Genomic DNA, 8,853 nt, shown 5'->3' with positions numbered 1-8,853 from the left:
CTGGCAAAGGAGGGAACACATAGCCAGCCCATCTAGTACCTCCTGCTCCATGAATTTGTCCTTCTGAAGCTGTCCAAGTGGCCATCACCACTTCCCATAAGCCATACAAATGCAATAAATAAATAAATAGTTGTTTGCAGAAGACCTAAAACTCCCAGTCAGCTTCATGGGATGACGCCGGGTTCTAGTGCTTTGGGAGAGCCAGGAAAATGTCTCCTTCTCCACTTTCTCTACACATTATACCCCCGTGAAGTCGCAGTTCAGCATTCGCAGCTTCAGGCTTTCACGGGATTTTTCTCGGAGCGAGTCCAAGCCAATCTGCTTGCAAAGAAGCCGGCGCCTCACCATGCGCCAGCTTACTCGCAAGGAGATCGTTCCCTCCGAGTTTGGACTCACTCAGAGAAAACGATCTCTGTGCGCGCGCGCCCGCCCGCCCCCCAGCCCTGCCCGGCCGGCACCTCCCACCCGCACTGCCTTGGTGGCCGGCGCCCATCCTCGGCACCAAATTTGCGGTTTTTCACAATTTGCACGTGCTTTAGGAACATAACCCCCGCGAATTTCGGGCGACTATTGTATCATGCATCAATTTAAATTTCTCCCCAGTGTCCATAACAACTTATGCCAGAATAAATGTCTTAGTTTTTAAGGTGCCAAAAGACTCTCTGCTGCACATGAGAAATGGCTTTGTTCCATAAACTAACTATTCAAGTTCACTAATCTTTTCTGACCTTCACCTCAAAGCTTGATGCAGGTATTCAGCCAGTGTAGAGAAGCAATATTATATCAGAGTCAATCTAGAGTTTTCACTTTGCATCCCACAGGCACCATCCTTCTGAATGTAAACCCTGCCCTGGCAGTTAAGTGAGCACTTTTATTGTCTCCTGTTATGGTCGTTACTAAAGCAAACATTTAAACTATGGAAATAAATGATTATTCAAGTGAACTTATGCAAGACGTAATACTACTGAACCAATTCATTTGGTAATTGTGGCTAGAAACCTGAAACTATTTGATGCAAGAAAACTAAAGGTGGAATCTACATTAGAGCTACTTCGCTATCATGGTATTGATGCAAAATGGATTTACCACTCTAGGAACACATACTAATGAATACATTTCCACTGTGTTGATAGTGTTAACTTGTGTCACACACAAATATGGTCATAGGAGGAGATGGAAAGGAGATGGGCCTAGGGAAATGGCCCTTAAAAAAAAAAAACTGGCATTTCCCACCTTAGTTCTGCATAAGTGCAAAAAAGAAAAGAAGCTTCTTTTTTTTCCCTTTTTTTTTTAAGAAGCGGGGAGTTCATACAATGATACAAGCATCCTGTGAGGTCACCATGGCTCTTCTTTTTTAACCATAATCAGGTAGACAGCCAATGAAGTGGTTTCTGCTTTATCATTATTTCCATCGACCCTGCTCAGTCCTCCAACTGTTGGCATGCATCCAATCAGCCAACTTGCTTGAGATTCAATCCCAAGGTGCACCATTCCTCACCTACGCCTCCTGCCTCTTCCTCACTGGTCCACACAAAGAGAATAGCTGCTTAGCTGTAGTGGGTCCTACAGTTGCCACTCTTTCCAAAGGACTCTGTGATAGCTGTATACCATGACAATTACAAAAATAACTCTTGGTTCAGAAAACACAACAAACTACTGTGATACAGAGAAACTGTGGAACAAACCATTTTTTCTGTTTCCAAAGAGCAAACATACAACCGTGAAATATCATGACTAGGTTCAGACAACACAACTTATTAGCAATGATACAAACAAACAAATAGCCATGGTTTGTTGGGTTGTCTGAAATAGACAAAAGGGTATACCGGGAGGAGGATGCCCGTTGCAGAAGGATTCTTCGCAAGGCTAAGGCTGAGTACGAGCTGAGACTTGCCAAGAATATCAAGAGCAACAAAAAGGGCTTCTTTCAGCATGTAAATAGGAAGAGGAAGGGGAGACTATGGTGGGACCACTAAATAAGAAGGAAGGAGATCCAGTGACTGATAGGAGGGAACAGGCACAGATGCTAAATGACTATTTTGCCTCTGTGTTCTCCCCAAAGCAGAACGGGGGATATCCGCATAGATTAGATGAGGCTGGGGACTTAGGGGCACAGATTAGAGTCACCCCCCTTGAAGTCAAGGGGCTCCTCAGGGCATTGGACATTACAAAGGCTCCAGGCCCTGACAGGTTACACCCGACAGTACTTAGAGAGTTGGCAGGGGTTCTCTCACGCCCGCTGGCCTCCATTTTTGAGGCCTCGTGGAGAACGGGTGAAGTTCCAGAGGACTGGAGGGTGGCATCAGTGGTCCCAATTTTCAAAAAGGGTAGTAGAAGGGACATGGGGAATTGCAGACCTGTTAGCCTTACGTCCATTGTAGGAAAAACAATGGAAAGGCTCATAATAGAGAGAGATCTAGTGATGCTAGATAGGGAAGGGAGGCTGACAGCCACACAACACGACTTCCGCAAAAACAGGTGCTGCCAGACAAACCTTGTGGAATTCTATGACAAGGTTTCAAGATGGCTAGATGGAGGGGATGCAGTGGATATAGTTTACCTGGATTTCAGCAAGGCCTTTGACAAAGTGCCCCATGATATCCTGGTGGAGAAACTGAGGAGTTTTGGGATATACCAAAGCACTGTCCGGTGGATTAGGGCATGGTTGACTGACCGAAAGCAGAAGGTAACCATTGGCTGGGAATCATCGGGATGGCGGCCAGTGACAAGCGGGGTCCCCCAGGGCTCTGTCCTGGCGCCGACCCTGTTTAATCTTTTCATTAACGACATGGAAGAAGGGGTGAACAGTCTGCTGATCAAATTTGCAGACGACACTAAAACTGGAGCAGTGGCCACAACTGAGGAACAGGTACTCCAGATCCAAAAGGATCTGGACAGACTATGGAAGTAGGCAGGAGACAACAGGATGGCGTTCAATGTGGATAAGTGCAAGGTCTTGCACTTGGGGCATAGGAATAGCTGTCATAAGTACAGGTTAGGTGACAAGTGGCTGGAGAGCAGCACTTGTGAAAGGGACCTTGGGGTGCTGGTTGACTGCAGGCTAAACATGAGTCAGCAGTGTGATGCGGTGGTCAAGAGGGTGAATGCCACCCTTGGTTGCATAGCCAGAAGTGCAGCTTCTAGATCAAGAGAGGTATTACTACCACTTTACATGACTCTGGTGCACCCGCAACTGGAGTATTGTGTTCAGTTTTGGGCCCCTCATTACAGAAAGGATATAGCCAGGTTGGAGTCAGTGCAGCGTAGGGCCACAAGGCTGGTGACCAGTTTGCAGGGGATGCCATATGAAGCGAGACTGAGGGAACTGGGTCTCTTCAGCCTGGAGAAGAGGAAACTCAGAGGGGATATGTTGGCGACATACAGGTATGTGAGGGGATGTCACATGGAGATGGGCAGAGACCTGTTCTCCCCTGCAAAGGAAGGCAGGACGTGCTCCAACAGAGCAAAGCTCAGGGAGCCAAGGTTCCATTTGGATGCCAGGAAGCACTTCCTGACAGTCAGGACCCCGAGGGTGTGGAATAGGCTTCCACGAGCGTTCGCTGAGGCCCCATCGGTGTGGGTGTTCAAGGATAAGCTGGACGTCCACATGGTGGGCATGTCATGAGTGAAGCCAGCTGGTGCTGGAGGTCAGATGAGATGGCCCGGGAGGCCCCTTCTGATTCACTCTGTTTCTATGTTTCTATCTTTTGCTCCTGCTCCAGATTCATTATTCAAAGTGGGAAATATGGAAAACTGCCAACACAGCATTAAGGCATTGATTGTTTAACTCTGTATATGATAGTGCCTTAGCTTCTAAGTATCTGCTTTGTTCTGAGCTTAGTTTTTGTCAAGCACTGTGTGACTGTAAGAAGTGGACAGGACTACATTCCCAGAGTCTTGCCTCCATATCCTCTTATGCACTTGCACTGACCCCTGTTGATTATTATTTTTCAAATTATAAGAACATTGAAAATTTATCAGGCATCTTGACACTGAAAGAGACAACTTCAGTTTCCACAATGCGGCTAATACAGCTAAGATTAATGCAGCATATATTTTATTTTTATAAACGTTTAGATCCATGTATTTTATTGTGAGAAGACTGCCTGCTAAATTATTTCAACAGTATGAAACTGAATGAAAATTATTTACTTTACAGTTGCCAATTTTATTTTCAAAATGTGTGAGGATTTCCTTTTCAGCAGCATGTTAATACACGAACACTTGACACACCATGAAGAGTGATGCTATGAATCATGAAAATTGTCTTGAAGCAATACTTGATGTAATGAAATTGAGCTGATATTTAAACATATTTGCAGCATAATCTTATACTTGCCTTTCACCAACTGGGTGAGAAAAAGATCAATATTAAGTTTCTTTGCACCGATAGAGCTGAAGCACGTCAGTACTGTGCCTCTGTGCTGATACCAATATACTGCTGGTATATGGGATGAAAATAGACAGAGTTGGTGTGTCATGGGAGAAGCAAAGCCTAGTCAGCATCCTTGCTCAGCGGTCAACCCTGCCCAGGGCTGTCGCAAGAGCAGACATGATGGGGCACCTGCTGAGGGCCCACACCTCAGCAAGGTTCCCTTGGCAAGAGCACCTGGAGTGGCTCCTCCTCTTCACCACTGCAACCTGCACATTCACCTGTCTCTCATTCTGGCCTAGACAGTGGCTGAGATGAGAAGGAGCTGCAGATGCCCTTGCTTACCTGCTCCCTGGCTCTCTGCTTGTCAAGAGAGCTACTGGTAGCAATGGTGAGAAAGAGGACGGGTAGCAATAGTAGCTGGAGGTGAGAAGGTAGGCTCGCTGGGGGAGGGAGCCATGGAGAGTGTCCTGGTGAAGGTCTCTAAAGCCTAGATCCAGGATTGACCCAACCCATAAAATTATTCCTGGAAAATAGGTGGTGTAAAGGTGTGGCCCTCACTAAAATGCATCAACTGTCCATGTCCTCATCTGTTCCCATCATGCCTCCAGCCAGAAAGGAAAAAGTGAGTCCAAGTCACCCTGCAGCTAATCGTGGTACTCCTCAGTGATAGATCAGTCCATGCTAGCAAACACACATCTTATCCATGAGGTGCGTGGTATGGCCCCATTTCTAGAAAATGTACAGCACACATTTGGAAACTTTGGGGAACAAAGGACACTTAGCCCCCAAAAGGGGTGCTTTGAACCAATAGCTGAGGTTAATAACAATGGGAAGGACATGTTGCTAACACTTACCATCCTTGAACCCTTACAAAAGTCCAGCTCAGGATTCCAGATCTAAAGGCTCAAAAAGAATCTCCATACAGGTCCCTTGTCTACTGGATTATACGGGTGGAGTCATGTTGTAACAGAAATGTCTTGAACCAGACGTAGGCTGTGTTCAGATGCAGCAATGCAGCAAGCCATGGTGGACTGTTACCATTTTGGGTGCATGTGTTGTCCAAACTCAGTCGTGTTTTTTCTCGTGCTTGCTAAGTTGGAGCTTTAGAAACCATGATAAGAAACAACAGTTTGTTGCCAGTTTACATTATTCCTCATGTACAAAACCATTGCAATGCAACAATTAGCACATCAGGGGAAAAGTTCAATCCTGCTTTCAGATCAGAGTATCACATCTTGAAATCCAGATGTTTGGATTTAAAATATTTTCTAGCTTCTTTTTTCTTGCTTTACCACCGTGTATTATGGTTTTTCTTGCTTTACCACTTATGGCTATCTTGCATTTATATCTCCCTTTTTCTTCTACGGAGTCCTAGGTAGCATATATTTCAACTTGACAGGAACAACCCTGTGGGCTAGACCAAGCAGAGAATCAGTGATTCTCCCATGAGTGAGCTGCTATGTCTCAGTTCAGCACTCTAACCACTGTAAAGTGGTTTATACACATGGTCCTATTCTTTTCCCAACCTTGCATGCAATTTCTGCCCCATGCTACTACTGTCTATGGGGAGTACAAGTCTAATCTGGCTTTGCTTTTCTTCCCAGAACATGTAGAGAAACTAATAAAACAATTTCAACAAGGATTTACTTCCTGCCAGCCAAAACAGCACTGAAGTACGCAAAGGGGAAAGTACACTGTTTTTATTACTAGCTTACCCTGCCTTTCTGAGAGCAAATAAACTCCCTGCTTAACACTTTGAGAACATGCATCTCTTTGTTATTTTCAGGGCTGGGAAAGCTAAAGTGAAAATTATTATTATGTTACAAGCCCCTCCCTAATATCCACAACTATTCGTCTTCTACTCTATATATGCATGAGGTTATCCATGCACAGCAAAATGCTTCCATCACATCTATAGCTCTTCCAGCTTCAGACATGATGTGGAGAAGGTTCTCTGCCCGGCCACTATCAAGCACAAAAGTTGTCCTACACTGTGCAGCTGCTACTTCCACCCATTCTCACTCTTCTCATGATCACTTAGCATTTACGCTGGCTTGGATGATGATGCTTATTATTAGACTGCATGTTTATCCTGCCTTTCCTTGTAGGAAACCCAAAGAGTCTTTCAAAGTTCCCCTTTTAATTTTATCGAGTGAAGTAGGCTAGGCTGAGAAACACCACATTCTTCCTCAACAATGTTCAAACAACAAAGACATTTGGCTTAAGGATGGGGGAGAGTCATTCAAATCAAATTTTAATCCAAACTTAGCAATTTCATGCTATACTAAACTCAAATATCCTTTGAAATGTGCCCATTCCCAAATTTTTGCGATGGAATTCTATCAACATGTCTACAAGAATATTTTTCCTAGGAGAAAGGGTACACAAAATTGCATATATTTGTAAAAATAACTGTATTGTTAAAAATAATTGTTAATGAATATAAATTAGTCAACACAGCATATAAAATACATGTATCAGGAAAATGCATAGGAATATACATGGATTTTGCAATATTTTCTCTCTCCTTTTTTGCAACCTCAGTGTTCAACATGAATTGAACTTATAACTGGAAACATTAGACATGGGGAGAAACCAAAATCAACAGATTCCTCTATCCCTAATTTTGGACATGTCAGCAATCAAACTGTAACTCCCATGTTAGTTCAAATGGGATGTTATGACCTCACTCAGAAATAAAGAGGCAGACAACCGATGCTTGGCTGCTGGGGCGATGCTGGGGTGACTTGGCTTGCATGCTGACAAAGAGGGCCCTGCATGCCCGCTGTGGAATGCGTGCCATAGGTTCACCACCACTGGCCTAACCCTACCCTGCTGCACTCCCCTAACCCTAATATAGGGCTAAAATACCTTTGAAAAGAGGACAATTTTGAAAAAGCCTTCCTTGAGTAGCTTTTTCTGCACCACTCATCATTTCTGCCCATTCTAAACACATTCCAACCATCAAAATCATGCCAGGACACCTCATTTTTCTGACCCTAACCCAGTGATGGTGAACCTTTTAGAGACTGAGTACCCAAAACTGCAACCCAAAATGCAGTTATTTATTGCAAAGTGCCAACACTACAATAAAACCTGAAAACTAAGGTTTTAGTTTAGAAAAAACAACTCACAGCCAGTCCAAGCAAATACACACACACACACACACACACACACACACACACACACCTCCTTGGCAGTGCACTGACTGGCCATGTGAAACTTGGACGAGTCGTGGCTAATGAGTCACGACTTGTGACGTCATCGTCTGGTGCTGCTACTCCTTTCCGAGCATGCACATGGCCCGTATGTGCGCTGTTATCCGATGCTCGGCTGCTGGGGCAATGCTGGGGCTTGGCTGGCATGCCGACAGAGAGGGCTCTGTGTGCCTGCTGTGGCACGCGTGCCATGGGTTCGCCACCACTGGCCTAGGCAAATGAACCTAACACCCTTGTCCAATCTGAGAATTTGGAGGCATGCAGGAACTGCACTTTCCCAGATGGAGCCAGTAATTGTTCATGTATCCTTCAACCAAGCACACGTAGGCCAAATAGCAGGGGTGCTCTGAGTAGGGAAAAAGGCTTACACAGTCCCTCAAAACCCACTTCTGTGCATACTTAGCATACATCTTCACACTAAGTGCAATATGCCAGCATCCTTCTGAAGGCCTTTCCAAGCCTGTCCTTCAACGTCACTGTAAGGGAGTATACACCAACTGTGTTTCCATGGTACCAGCAATTTCCACAAACCTAAGCATCTTAGCTGGGGATAAGACGCAAGCAAATCTCCTTGGTGGGATGATAACTTCTTCAGCACCATGCAACCACTTCTAATTTGTATGTGTTAGTCATAATTTATTTATATGGCATTTTCATGCATTGGCAAAAGATGATGGACATAAGGCACTGAGCCATGAAGTAAGACTTACTCATGGAGAGATTTGGTGTCCTTATGGGCAACAGAGTAGGAAACTGATATATCTGCCCTATTTGCACAACTTTCAGGAAACTCCTATGCAAACCCCACTGAAGTGCCTGTACTTTTGAACACTTTCCCTTTCATTTTGGTGTAGCTTTGCTCAGGAGAACTTTCCACTGGATTCTAGTTAGCCATGTTATTATAGGAAAGCAGGCCCAACTATTTGTTTTTAATTTTTATGCAATATGTTCCTCATAGGACATGATTTCTGCTCCTTTCATCATCACTGTCACTCTTCTATGGAGACTCTTTAGCTTCTCAATGTGTTTTTTCAAAATATGTTCAAATTGGACAAAGTACAGTAACTCTGACCTGACTAGCGCAAATTAGAGTAGAACTATAATTTCCTGTGATTTGAACATCTGTTAATACAGCTTAAGTATGTATTTGCTTTTGGGGAGATGTACTGCACTACTAGCTCATATTCAGTTTGTGATCCAGTAAGACATGCTGCCAAACTATATGTACCACATCCTATACTCATGCTTTTGAGATACACA

This window comes from Varanus komodoensis, unplaced genomic scaffold, assembly GCF_004798865.1.
Source record: "Varanus komodoensis strain SLA01 unplaced genomic scaffold, ASM479886v1 scaffold1, whole genome shotgun sequence".
Classification (NCBI taxonomy): domain Eukaryota; kingdom Metazoa; phylum Chordata; class Lepidosauria; order Squamata; family Varanidae; genus Varanus; species Varanus komodoensis.
The sequence above is the reverse complement of the archived record's forward strand: the minus strand, read 5'-3'. Positions refer to the sequence as shown.